Here is a 14,983-nt window from a genome sequence, read left to right on the forward strand (position 1 = left end):
TTAAGGTACCACGTGAAATGTCTTTTTTAATAGAAAGATCTTTTCCATTTGTATACTAGAATTTTTTACTTACTCTGACTGTAACATTTCTATGATGTAAAATGCAGAACTGTCACATTCTTGGAGCCATGGGCAGAAATTACACTTTGAAGTCAGTCACTGCATTAGATTTAACTTTGAATTGCTGAGGGCTGTGATCTGGTTTGAAACTTTTCCCGCTACTGTCTCCCGATGAGAAGGCGGTTGTGCTCAGAGTGATTCCCTTCGAACACGCACAGTTAGGTCTGCAGGTATGAACGGAGACATTTGAATAGGCTCAATTCATAGAGGATCGCAATCAGACTCCTACGTATATCAGTGTTTTAAAACTACTTTTGTATTAGAGGAGCACCTCATAGTTTTACAGACTTCTTAACTTTTGAGTTCTTAGTCAAGTGACATATGGGAAAACAAATACAAGCTGAAAACAGCAGACCAGAGAACTTTTAACTACCTTCAATGTGCAGGCAGTGCTTTTTGTAGACAAGAAGATACATAGAGGATTTCAGAGGTTCTCAGCCTGACAGATGAGAACACGTCTTGTCCTTGAATTCAGAAATTCGGTTCCTCAGTGCAAAGAGCTGCTATCTTTTTGTTTTTTTTTTTATTTAAATGACCCATTTTATCAGATGACAGCAGTTCTGTAATGGTCCTGTGCTATAAAATACAAATGTAATACTTCTGCATGAAGTATAGAATATTTTTCTTTGTAAATTAACCAACATCTTGAAAAGTAAAAAAAAAAAAAGGGGGGGGGGAACCCAGATTGTGCCTGGTTGCCACATGTAGTTTACACACCACTATGTGCCTATATTGTTAGCAAAACTATTGTGGATAAATTCTTAATGTATTTGAGTGCTCACCATCAAAATGGTGCAGATGTATTAAGTATCCTTTTAAGAACTGTGACTTTTTAATATAGAGGTCAATTAACCAGTTTTTAATTTTTGGTTTTTGAAAGTTTAAAACTTTCCTATTTAAGAGATGCCAAATGAGTAACAAAGCACACTATTTCAATTTTGTGGAATGTCACATGAAGCTATATAAAACTAGAACAGCAATGACATGCAAATACTCATTTCTGTTTTGATTTAGAATAGTTGCCTATCTTCTTGCAAACAGTATTGACGAGATGTTAACAAGTCTGGGCTTTGGACAGACTTGGTACCTCCACCTCTCTGAAATATGTTAGATGATAGATACCTCATTTTGCTAAGTGTGAACACCTGCAATGCATGAAAAGCACTGGCTGAGATTCAGGTACGTCGCCACCGGCACTCGGGACTTTGTGTAGCTCTGTTTCTTTTTAGTCACTGTGCATAACCCTGGAGGACGAATAAGGAAAGGGGACATCCGTGGTTCGTTATGTCGGAGGGACGGTTTCCACGTACGTGGCTGTCCCTTCCTCAGGGGAAGCGTTGCACAGGAACAGTACGGAGCCTGTGCGATAAGCTCTGTGCAGCGCGTCAGTGGTAAACGGTCGAGCTGTTCAAGGTGGGGACAAAAGGTTTTTGAACAAATGTCCATATTAATACAGATGCTATTTCAAAACTGTTGTACAGTCTAACCTAAAAATGTCTCCTAGTGCTCCAAGAGTTGATATAGCAAGTAGTTTGTCAAAGGCCGGTTGATTTGGGGGGTTTGTTTTGTTTGGGGTTTTGTGTTGGGCTATTGGGGGTTGGTTTGGCTTTTTGTCTCCTTGAGACATTTGGGAGAGAGGGAGGAATTTTACAGGGCATGGGAATAAAATCTGGGTTCGTGATGCTTTTATGGAGGGATGGATTTTGCAGCCATCTTTCTCTTAGCTGGTGATACAAATTCCAGATCCCTACTGAAGATGCATAAAAGGCATATGAAAAGATGTTTGAAGCTGGTTTCTGTCTGATTTTATTATATGGTTTTTATCCAGGTGCTAAGAAAAAGGTTTTGGTGGACAAAAGATGAAGAGAAAGTAGCTACAATAAAAAGCAATTCTTGAGGCACTGTGGAGAAATACCTTACTCAGTTTCTTCTTGCTGCTACCTGTCAGCAAGGCTAAGCAGCTGCAGTTACTGTAAACCGCAGTGGCAATAAACGGTTCTGAAGGCTTGGATTCATGATCTTTCGCTGCTCCATCATCAATACTTGTGTTCCTGGCTTCTTTCACAGACACTGAAGGTTGGTGGGTGACGCAGCTGACTTTATTAACAGGTCCTCTGTGCTTTCTGCACCTGTTTTTCAAAAAAAAGATATTTTTTGATCAGTCTGGATGGAAGAAAGCTGTTTCAATATATGGAAGAGACAGCACAGAGCGCAGCTGCTGTCTTAGTCAGCTCAAAGTGCCTGAGGGCCGTCCTAAAATGTCCTGCCTGCCTGTACCTGCTGTAATTCTGTTACCTCCGTTTGCCTTCCCATACAGTACTGGAAAACAGCCACTGTAAAACCTTTTGCCTTTAGGTCAGTCTGTCTGTCTGAGCAGTGGCAGTCTGATAGCATGGGAGCGGAGACAGGATTGCTATGGGAGTGTCTCATGCAGGGTCTTTAGTTTTGCTGGAGTCTCCCTCTGTAATGTGGAGCTGTAACAGAGTCTTCTCTTTTAAGAATGCAAGAGAACTATAAAGGCCACATTGGCATGCACTGCAAGCCCATCACTGAATCCTCACGCTTTAAAATTCCTCAGCTTTTCTGTGTTGCACATAAATGGGGAAAATATTTTTCAGATTCTGAACCTGTCTTAAAAATGTCTGAGTGAAAGCCAAAGACAAGAGTTAGGGGAAAAAATACTAAAGGCAGACAAAAAGCACGGAATAAAAATGTGAGCAGGACTGAGGCAGCAGTAAAAATTAAGGTTAAAAAAGGGTCTCTCAAAAAACCTAAAAATCTCAAATACCTCAAGTATAGCAGCCAGGAGGAAGGGACCAGGCAGAAGGTGGGTCTGTCTTTTTGATTTCAAGTCAACTGTTTCTCCACAGCAAAGTCTCAGTGGTGGTGCAGGATAGCTACCACTTCTTAATTTTGTTTCAATAATTTCTGTAATACTTCCCCTGTGACTTGAATTGCAAGGAACTCCTCTGCAGTTAGTTACTGTTGGCACGGTCTCATTTATAGTAGATGGAACCACCTTAACGTTGCCTTGCTCCTCTCATGTGCGTGCCACTCCTCCTAAAAGCCAGAGCGGTGCCCGCCATCGTTTTACGACGGCCAAACCCATGTGTATGGGAACTGAAGGCATTGTCACCGCGCACCAGGAGACCGCTGCCTGCTCCAAAAGTGGAGGGCAGTATTACCGTGCGGTGACATCTTGATCCTGTATCACAAACTTGCTTTCTGACAAGAAGTCTTGTTCCCTGGGGGCTGTTACTTGTACAGACTTTCAGTAGCCAAGGGGGGAGAATATGAATTTGGGCAAGAAAAGCCCAGTTAGGCCTGCTGCAGCAGCTGCACGTCTTACACTGAACACACTCATTATGGGGGAAAAGCTGCTACCCCTGACACGAACAGTAGCAGGCAGAGCCCCAGCCTGCAAAGGCTGTCCTTGCATGCATATTTGTTGTTTTTTTTTTTAAAAAAAGGCTTTACCAAGCTGGTTGTGACAGCCTGTCTGGAAAGGTTTGCATGGGAGGGGTGCAAGCATTTGAATTTCCCTTGCTTTCCTGGATCTGTCAGCTCTACTGTCTGAATACTCAACAGCTGATATTTCTGAAGAGCCCTCAGCCACCAGTGAACATTGCCCCACACCACCCCCGGGGCTGGGTCCCCTGCCTTCGCCCCTCCTGGAACAGAAGGGTTACCAGGAACTCCCCTTGGCTCCACAGCCTGGGGAGGCCAATGAAGTACAGCAAGGCAGCACCCACTTGCACTATTTTTATTAGTGGTATGATGCAACACTTGCATACTCGGAAAATTCTGCAAGATTTCCTCGTGATTCTGCCCCACTAAGATGAGCCTGGCTCTATCTCCTCTACCGCCGTCCAGTACGCAGCTGAAGTCAAGATTTCCTACCCCCGAGCTCCTGGTCTCCAGACTGAGCAAAGCCAGCTGCCCATCCCCACGGCTCCTGCGCTCTACCTCCTGGTCACCTCAGTGGCCTCCGCTGGACTTCTTCCCGTATCTCTCTTGGGAGCCCAGAACGGGTCACAGCGCTCCAGCTGCAGTCTGGGAAGCGCTGAGCAGAGAGGAGAGGTCGACTTTCCTTGCCCCTGCTCAGCTGTGCTCTTCTACCGGAGCCCAGGATGGGGTTGGACACCTTCAGGACTTGTCACTTGTCCCTCAGGACTCCCAGATCAGCTGCTGCAAAGCTGCTCCGCAACCAGTCCGTGCCCAGGCCGCACAACTGCATCAATGCAGTACCCGCTGTAGGACTTCACGTTTGCCTCTTTAGAACTCGGTGAGGTTCCCGTCAGATCCTCGATTCATCTTCACTGCCTTGTTCATTTCAGGAAACAGAAAATAAACATCCTGGTATTCATAGATTAATTTGAAACAAGTTTTATAATAGATCTAGAAACCCTGAAAAAAACTGGTGATATAGTGCAATGTTAAAATTTCATTGCATCAAAATTCATTTTTCATTTCATTCATGGTTTTTGTTTTTCATCTTTTTATTGGGCTACATTAAGACAGCAGGCATTTTTAGCATTTTTAGCATAACTTCCAACTCAAACTGAACTGCACAGTGAAACCCTACTGCAGCTTTCATCCCCCATGGGTTAACGTGTCCTTTCCAGCTGTTGCTGGCTCATACAATTTTCGCTAGCTACCTAATGCGGCCCTGCTCTTTTAAACTACTGCAACTTAAACACAATCCACACTATTGGTTTTTCTTTAAATACAAAACCCACCACTTTCCTATCTTTTATCACATACTTTAGGGCTTGAAAATATTTTCTTACTCATTTCATTTAACTCTAAAGGCTTTTTTAAGTCCCAAACCAATCATTTAACCAAGGAGTGGTCTTTATATATCATTTACTGGTTCCTGTTCTGTCACGTACAGACTTTAATCCTTTTGTCACCACCCTTCCCAGTACTAGCATTGGAGATCTGGAAAGAAAATCTGCTTCCAGTACAGTCCAGACAAAAAGGGAGTCGAGACCTGAGTTGCGCATCCGAGTTGGCCAACATCAGCTTTGCTGCGAAACGCTCAACTTCGCTTAGCACCGGGTGCCGCCTTCGCCGCCGGGGCAGAGGGCGGTAACATCACGAAAGCTGTAACTCCTCTCCTCACGCAGGAAAAGGCATCCTGAACCTCGCAAGCAGGCGTCGCCTTCAGGTTCTTCTGACGTGTCTTCTCCAGCCCGGGGTGCTGGTGGGGGACGTGCCGCCCCCATGCCGGTCCCCTCCCGTCCCCGAGGGCCCTGTGCCCTCAGGCCTCGCGGGGCAGACCCCTCTGCAAGCAGAAAGAATACAGCTTAGGTGAGCCATCAGCTCTGCCCTCTGCCCCCTTCAGCTAGGTGCTGCAGCTCCTGTTGCTGTTCTGCTAGATAGCAGCGGTATTCTTGGAGCACAGAGAGCAAAGAAGAAAAAAGAGCACCTGTTAAGCACAAAAATAATACAAAGAGACTGATAACCGAGCACAAAGGAAACAGATTGCATCACCAGAATCACAACCCTGTTAAGTGCTCTAAGGAGTGACGACACCCCTGATATTCTCACCCCTGATGGTCATTGTAATTCCAGCTTGACAGCAGCATTTTGCACATCACCACGGTGCAGCAGAGAGCCGGCTTCAGTTGGGAGGGTGCACAGCCACCAGCCGTTTTCATTGAAACCTAACGCAATGGAGAACATTTTCAGGAAATCGGTACCTCGCGGAGCTCCTCAGCCTGAATCCCACCCAAGCGATAACTTCCTTGAAAACGTGCTTTTGTAATCAAAGAAGTCCAGCAAACAACAAGACTCAAACAGCGGACTACAGAGCCACGCGTCAGCAAATGCGGCTGGATGAGGAGCCGGGAAATGCTAACGCCCTCCCTCTCGGCCCTTCCAAGAGGTCACCCGGAATTCTCTACCACCGCTCGGGAACCCCGGGCAGAACCTTCCGACCTCACTGGGAATGAAACGGGAGCCCAGTGCATTTTCTGGTAGAACTGCATGCAAATTTATTTCAGAGCTGAAGCAGGGAATGCAACGACACGCCGAGGCCAGCTCTCATCTCTACAAAACACTGCTCAGCAACACGGTAAGGAAGAGCAAAGTGAGCAAGTGTAGCTTTTTTTAATGTGACTGATTTGGCTTGCTCTCCCAGTCTTTTGCAGCTTTTTCAGTTTGCTATTGCACACTCTGCCCCAAATAGGATGCAATCCACTCGTTTTTATCTAATCTTCCCTCAATTTTTAACGCAATTTAGTTGGGCCATTGGGCTTTGTCAGCCAGGTTCACGCTGCAATCTGAAGTGCACACACACAAACGAATAATGGGGAAAGAGAAAGAAAGGATTTTATCGCTCCACTGAGACAAGGAGTCATTATTTAGCCAGTCAAAGAAACGCTTGTATCTCCAAGGAACCGTGGCCATCCGCTCTTCCCTTCACAGGAAGGAAACTGTAAGTTGAGGACAGAAGAGCCCTGAGACGGCTGGGAAGCCTGCCAAGCGCCGAGGCTCCCGCGTGGCTCTTCTGCGCAGCAGCAGCCTGATACGTAAGGCCAAGCAAGGCAGCCGGATTCCCAGCAGCTACGTGGTCAAGGCAAAATGTCAGCTGGATAGAAAAATTTCTTCTGAGTCAAACTTCGAAAAAATTAATCAAGTGTTTTTTCTGTTACTACTACTTTTCTGATAAAGTTTTAACTGTATTGTCTTTTTTAGATTTTGTAAAGTAAATGCTGGTAGCTCGTGTATTTTCATACCCTGGTGTATATTACACATTACTGTGTGATGATTTTTATATTATGATTCTATTGTGATTTTACTACAACTAGAAAATAACAGGGAACCCCTTAGTAAAGGGCAAGGCAAAACCACAAAACAAGGCACGTATCAGCTTCCCACCTCCTCAGGACACCCCCCACCCCAAAATCTAATAGGGAGCAGGGTCCAGGATAGGGAACACGTAAACGGGACACAAGTTAAGTGCGTTGGGCCTTGGGAGGCAGCCACGAGGGCTGAGGGAGCTGGCCGATGGCTTTGCGAGGCCGCTCTGGCCCTGAAAGGGCACAGCAATTGGGAGGTGTGCGAGGACAAGAGGAAAGCAAATGTCACTCCGGTCTTCAAGAAGGGCGGGAAGGAGGACCCAGGAAAGTACAGGCCCTGGGAAGGTGACGGACCAGCTACTCCTGGAAACCATTTCCAGACCAAGAAGGTAACTGGGAGTAGTCAGCATGGAGTTACAAAGGGGTGATTTGCAAATCCATAATGATCCTAATCTGATCGCCTCTACGATGAAGTGACCAGTTCAGTGGATATGGGGAGAGCAGTGGATATTGTCTACTTTGACTTCAGGAAGGCTTCTGACACCGCCGTGTCATCTTCAGTGGCAAGTACAGGCTAGGTAAGTGGGCGATGAGGTGGACTGAAAACGGGCTGAGCAGCCGGGCCCAGAAGGCTCTGATCAGTGGCACAAAGTCCAGTTAGAGGCCAGTAAGCACCAGAGTACCCCAGGAATCAGTACTGGGGCCAGTCCTTTTCAACATCTTCATTAGTAGCCTGGATGATGGGACAGAGCGCACCCTCCGCAAGTTTGCAGGTGATACAAAGCTGAGAGGAGTGGCTGATACGCCAGAGGGTCATGCTGCCACCCAGAGGGACCTCAACAGGCTGGAGAAATGGGTCCACAGGATCTCACGAAGTTCAACAGAGGGAAATGCCAAATCCTGCACCTGGGGAGGAATAATCCCATGCACCAGGACAGGCTGGAGGCCCACTGGCTGGAAAGCAACTTTGCAGATAAGGACCTGGGGGCCTTGGTGAACTCCCAAGAACCACCATGAGCGAAGAATGACCTGACCACAAAGGCGGCCAGTGGCATCCTGCACTGCATTACAAAGAAAGTTGCCGGCAGATGGAGATGGATGATCCTTCCCCTCTGCTCAGCACTGGTGAGACAGCCGGAGCGCTGTGTCCTGTGTTGGGCTCCCCAGCACAAGAGTGAATGGAAGACAATTGAGGGACTGGAGCATCTATCATGTTATAAATGGCGGAAACAGCGGGGACTGTTCAGCCAGGAGAAGTCAGGGCGAAATATTACAAATACTTATAAACATCTAACAAGAGGGTATAAAGATGAGAGAGTCTTCCCAGTGGCGCCCAGGGACAGGAGCAGAGGCAATGGACACAGACTGAAATACAGAGGTTCCCTCTGAACATCAAGAAACTTGTACTGTGAGGGTGACCCAGCACTGGCACAGGTTGCCCAGGGAGGTTGTGGAGTCCAAACGCAAATGGACATAGTCCTGGGCAACCTGCTCTACCCGACGTCCCGCTTTCAGCACGGGGCTGGATTATCCGATCTCCCAACCTCAGAGATGCTGGCGTTCTGTGAAGAGCCTGCCCCAGTTTCAGCTGCAGAGGTGAGACAGGAGTCAGCACTGCGGGGCTCAGGAGAGAAGTCATCTCCAGCGGCAGCGGGAACTACCAGTCCGTCTGACATAGCGCACATCACCGGGGCGACCTGAACGCTAGGGAGGGGGGCAGGGCTCCAGCTCTTCACCTGAAGCACGCACAGAGAAAATGTTTTCTTTGGAAAAATCCTTTACAGTGCAGGGCTACCTAAGATGCAACAAGCCGTAGTTGAGTAAAAGGTAGGGAAAAAAGGAGACAGAGCTTCTGTGGAGAGTATAATAGGATTCTGCCTGTCTTAGGTAGAAATTTTGAACTATTTCAGTCTTGGAAATCAAAGACCACATGGGCAATTTTTCAGTATTAGTTATAACTGGCGGTACAGTTTGAGACGTATTACTGCAGAAAGATTTCTCTCATGTTGCCATTTCCATGCTTTTTACAGAATGACAAAGGACCCCATCGTGTTTATACTTCCCATGCAACCCTGAAGTTTTACTGCTTACTTCCCACACTTAATTTACCAGCTGACTTGAGTATCAGTAAAAGGACCCCTCTAGTTAGCAATAAATCATATAAACTACTACTCACAGAATGGTTTGGGTTGGAAGGGACCTTTGAAGATCGTCTAATCCAACCCTCTGACATGTGAAAGATACCCCTGTCCATGGCGTTAATAAGCAGCTCTTGTTCTATGTATACCTTGTTCTCTATTTACTGTTAACACAACTATACAGACAACTCTGAGTACGTTTACTAGGCCAAATGAACACAGGATAGAACTAACCCAAATTCCTCTTCCTTTATCAGTACGACTTGCACATCTCAGTTAAATCTCATCAGTGTTTAAAATTATTTTTACTTATAAAAGCAACTGATATTTTGGAATTTCAGAACTATCAGAACTACTGAACCAAGCTGCATAAATCTCCCTTTAAAACCTCCGTATCTGTCAGTCCCTCAGAGACGCTTCCAACACCCAGGGGAGGTGACACTGCGCACCCACGTGTACGCAAACTGAACTCCACCCCAGGCTTTACAGAGTACGTGGCCACAGCCTTTCAGACCAAAGCCTGCTGGCTAATCTCCAGGACTGTTCAGAATCAGAAACTACAACGTTGATCATAAAAACTGGATTCTGAGTCCAATGTATCAGTAACATTGGGTAGCTCAGGCATGGCATCACATTAATGTGGCACTATGGTTTTTGGATGCAAGACGCATTCTGAGTAGCCAGATTTTGAGCTGTCTGCAAGAGGCTGTGTATATATACTTTGAGTCCTTTAAAAACATGTTAACATATGACAGGAATTAGGCAAGGAATTACAGTATTTAAAGCAAGTATTAGTTGAAGTGTAGAAGCAGAATTACTCTACATCAAATTGCAAATGTGAACAAAAGCGGGCTCCTAATGTGAGTAATTGCTGAATACAGCCAAATATCCTAATACATACCTCGTACTAACACTTGGTTTAGGATTCCCTTTTGTACGCATAAGAGAGCAGAAGGATTCTGCACAAGCCAGTCTTCATCTGCATTTTAAGATTTTAATAGTAACCTAAAAAATAAAGAGACAGTAAATAACTGCAACACTTCAAACAAACTAGAAAATACAGTAGCTTCTCTTTTCAAATACCCAGAAGTGTAATATGGAGAAATAAACCATAATAAAACTTTACATTACCAGAAAAAAAAACCCCATTTATTTTCTACCCATTCTTACCACTTAGTTGTTACTACACAGATTTCTCTCAAGATTTCAGATTTAATTTTACTACCTCAGCAGTTAAAACACAGCTGTTCCAAGAACATTAACAAGTTCCTAGATTTTTATACTTCTGCTTGGAGCAGATGAAGTGCAGTTCTGCTCTGAAGAGCCCCAAGTCAGTTTTTAGAACACACACACCAAACACAACGCTGTCGTCTTCTAGGCCTGCCAACGCGTGCGGCCAAAGCGCCATTTCATCCTCCTCGTACTATTGCCACTACGATAATTAGGATCCCTGCACACAACGCAGTTATTAATGAAACTTGAGAACTAGCTGCTCTCGCTGTAGTTGCACTGAGGGTACGGGAGCAGAAATACAGTCGCCTCCCTGTTCGCAGCCTGCCGTGCTACAGACATTGAACAGATACTTAAAAGGGGCAAAGCCATATATGAAAATAATACAACTGAACTGAACTGGAGTAAAATGTTGTCCTACTTTGTAACATCTCAGAACAGAACTGCGTAAAAGTCTCATTAAAATACATTTTAATACTAAAAGCATTAGAAACTGATGCAACAGTTTAAGACTTTTGTCATTTTAAAACTTCTGCAATAGATGTGCTTGCATTTGCAGTAAGTGCGGTTGGAAGAACAAACAGCAAGTCAGAGTATAATTTTATTCCTATTACATTTATTAATTCATAATTATTATAATTATATTCCAAAAGGGCTAAATAATAACTGAAAGCATTAATAAGGGTACCCATCCTGAACTCTGTGTACCTTCTTCCAGAGTCCACATGCAAAATAATTATCCAAAGTGTTCAAAATTCAACAGCTCCCTGCCCCAGTGACTCAGGCTTCAGAACGGCTCTCACCCATACGCACACATTCCTTCCCCCAAATTAAAATCACCTCTTCTCCACAAATACCTCTGATTTAAAGTAACATGTGAGTACTGCAATGTTTGATAGGTTTAACATAACCCATTACTCAGGTTGGGAAAGCAGACATAGAAACATGTTGCAGAGCCACGGAGCCCTGAAGAAGTCTCTGCAGCGAGGAAGACTGCCTGGAAAGCCCCCAATTACAGCAGCACAAGGGGGTGAAGAGCTCTGTGTGCTCTCAGATAAAGACTCCTTGAAACAATTTACCAACATCTTGAGGTCCTGTTTGATGATCAGAAAACTTAGCACACCCTGCGAAGTATTTGTTACAGGAAGAATGACTTTGGAAAGCCACACACAGGTTGCACCCTTCAGGCTAGCTTCGCTGCAGGAACAGCCCCAAAAAGCAACTCAGAGGTGACATATGTGCAACTTAAAACACACAACCACAAACATTTACAACAAATGTAACATTTACCTTATCAGGTACAGCTGAAAAACAGCTGAAGCCAGCAGCTCAGAATAAATACGATTTCAGAGTTGGCACAATTTAATGTGAGAGTCCTATTAAAACTGCTGTTAATTCATTAATTCTCCCATTTGCTTCCTTTTCATCTCCCCCACCCCCGCTCCATGGTGCAGCTTGCTGTATACCAAATTTCAAAAGTTCTGTTATCTATTCCTTAACACAGACATTCAGCAAGATGGATACTTTCTTCCTAAAGCAGGTATGACAGAGCACAGCCCACTAATGCTTTATAACTAGAGCTATAATTTTGCAGGTGCTGGTATTAACATCATCGAGCAGGTCAAATACAATAATGGCCACAGAGATGACTGTCAGCCTCGAGGACCAGCCTGGAACTGTCATCTGGACAAATATTAGCATCCTGGGACATTACCTCCACATGGTGAAACTAATCCAGCCATTGATAAGTACGTACCCATCTTAAAGGGAAGCTACAATTACAAACTGCACATCTTTCAGCCTGTATTTTAATATTATGAAAAAAACATAATAATTAGGCTTTTCTTCCTTTTCTCCCCTATCTACAAACAGCAAGGCTAAGGCCTCCAAAGGCCTAACACAGTCTCTCCAGCTTCTCTAACAGCCAGTGTACATTACCGTCTCTTTCTTGGCCACCCAGATTTACTGAAGAGAAAGCAGGGAGCCAGATTCTTGGCAACTAGTAGATACTAATGACAAAACTGCAGCCAAATAAATCTAGTATGTTTTTGAAGACAACCCCTAAAACCATCCAGTAAGACCATAAGGTAGTGTTACAAATTAATCCTTTACCATAACTCAAATACTTACAAAGTGATTATATAGTGTGGTTTGTTTTTTTTTTTTTTTTTTTTTTTTTTAACAGAATGTCTCTGCCTCTGCATTATTTCTTCAGGATTCTCTCTCTATAAGAAATTAAGATCATTTCAACTTCTCTAGCCCATATGAGAGACTTTATGATTAACCGTATTTGTTAGACCTGAATGTATCCTAGCAGCTAGCACTGAAAAAAGGGATTTGTAAGAGTGAGCAGGAACACAACACACAGTCATTTTCAAAGTAACAGACTCCGAACCATCTTCATTCATATGATAAAGCTCTTCTTTAAATTAAAGCTCAAAGTGGGTATGGTGCCAAGCAAAATGAACCTGAACTATCCCGAAAGGCTGACAGCATGATAAACATGCCTATTCTGCAGAGAACAGATGCATCATGCACAAACTGAGGGATACTGTGCATATATTGTACCAGTATCAAGGAAAATTGAAAACTAGCTCCTCAGTACAACCTATCTCAAGTAACACATACGCACACTCTAACAGAGTGCTCTCCACTACTGCCTTTCCAACACAGAACTGCTATGTGAGACAAGCTGCAAGCTGCCACAGCAGCACACCCAGCAGACACAGCCCCGACAACCCACAGCACTGAAGGACGTTTTACATTTACCTTGCACACCGATGCTACGCAGCTTCGCTGGCTTGACCAACAGAACAGTTTGTCTTTTTGGGTTTTTTTGGGTTTTTTGGGGTTTTGTTTGTTTGTTTGTTTTTAAATTAACAGGATTTTTGGTGGCTACCGTAACAAAGAGCTTCCCCCCTATAATTCCCTCCATTTCCCCCTTTATTTTATGTCTACTTATAAAAATTACCTAGCAACACAGAACAGCAGCATGGGTAAATTTTGACTTCCACTGAAGTGCACCATAGGACATTTTGCACCAGCAGGCACAGGTATCATTCTGAGAGCAGCAAAGCCACTATCCATCGCACAGAAAGGAAGAACTCCAATGCCGAGCTGTTCTCAGGAAAACACACAATCCCTTGTGGCCATTTATTTGGGGTTTCCAAAGGGAACCCGAGACGATCCGCAGAGCTGTGTTCGCATTTGCATTTGTTCAGGTTTACCTATCAAAAGGTAACAGATAACAATGTTGGCTGCTGACGTACTAACAGAAGATACAGTGCTAGACATTTGTAAATGGTCAAGCAAACTTTTCCTCCCCATTCTTCTAGTTTTTACTCAAGCCTGGACAAACCTGTTCACCTTAATCATGAGTAGCCTCTGCTGAAGACAAAAGCACACATTTGCAACAATAAAACCATCAGAGAGTAAATCAGCTGTCACCTGGGCATCACTGCATGGCTGCCAGTGATTACAGGAGACAAACGGCAACATAACCTTCCCCAACCTTATGTTCCCCAAATTCTCTCCTTAAGAGCGTACACTTGCGGACAGCTAGAAGCAAGTATTTAAGGGAAAAAGTGAACATTACTAAATTAAGGCTCAAAAGGAAAATTAAGTTCCTACAAACAAAAGGCCAAATACTACCTGAACTGAGCCAGCAAGGCATTCCGTTTCCTTGACAAGACTATTAAAAACATTTTACATCTATTTCACAATTTTCAATTGATAAGGGATAGGGTACCTGAAGTTAGCATCTCACACAGAATGAGGAATGTGAATGTAGTAATATTCCTCTTCTGGAATCAGATTTCAAAAAAGAGAAAGCGGTGGCAGTTACCAGTGACTAGCTAATAAACCCATACCAGTGACAATACTATGGTCAAGGAGCGTTTATTTTTCTGTTTTGCTTGGATTGCAAAACTTCACTCCTACAGAATTTAAACTATTTCTTCAGTATTTGAGGAATGATGAGCATGTCTGAAAATATTTAAACAAAGGACAAAGATTTCATCTGTGCAGCTTAAGCAAGGTCTGAATTTGAAGACACTGAAATTTCAAAGTACTTTGTACATTTAATAAAAATTGTTCATTTGCAAGTCATTATGTTCCTAGATGCAAGACCCTGCATTTAATACAAAAGGAGGATTCATTTTTTTGGTAAAGAAAGATTCCCTACAATTTCAAAGAAGCTTGGATTTGATCAGCAGAAGGGAACGAAGTCTTTAACTTCTTAACATCACTCAGGCTTCTATCGCACAGTATAATTAAAGTGTTATCTCTTTACATGTATTTTATATATATACATTATATTTTTGCAAAATTTTGTGAACTGTGAGGCTATAGTCATACAAAGTCATTAAAATAATCCTATATGAAACAGCAGCTCAGTCCCGTATTTTTGAATACAGCCCCCTCCCCTATATTGCTCCCTAACATTCCCACGTCAAGCTGAGGAATCTGCAGCACCAGAACAGTGATTTTCGTAATTATCCATTCTACATATGTTGTCATTAATGCAGCAGGAATGTCTTCAGATGTGCAGATTTCTGCTTTCAATGATTACGTTCATGCTGAGCAGCCTGGACAAACATCCACGTAACAGTACCATGTTCTCCATTCCCAGCTCGCGTGCCCCGTTACGCAGATGGGAACTTCTGAGCGTTTTGTGATACTTTACCTTAA

General features: G+C 43.9%; 1 protein-coding gene across 11 annotated transcripts in view; it reads right to left on the bottom strand.

The window, feature by feature from the left end:
- Window positions 1–700: 700 nt before the first annotated feature.
- Window positions 701–14,983, bottom strand: part of PSPC1 (paraspeckle component 1) — a 71,709-nt gene continuing 57,426 nt past the window's right edge. For 2 of the 11 annotated variants that reach the window (XR_014230524.1, XR_014230533.1), the window contains 2 exons: window positions 9,966–10,069; window positions 701–8,662 (listed from right to left, as the gene is read on the bottom strand). The gene's annotated coding sequence lies outside the window, so the exon portion shown is untranslated. Of the gene's footprint in view, window positions 8,663–9,965; window positions 10,070–13,265; window positions 13,522–14,983 lie in introns of those variants that run through there. The other 9 variants (XR_014230525.1, XR_014230526.1, XR_014230527.1 and 6 more) reach the window with 9 other exon arrangements.

Source organism: Platalea leucorodia (genome assembly GCF_965183815.1).
Source record: "Platalea leucorodia genome assembly, chromosome: 2".
Classification (NCBI taxonomy): Eukaryota; Metazoa; Chordata; class Aves; order Pelecaniformes; family Threskiornithidae; genus Platalea; species Platalea leucorodia.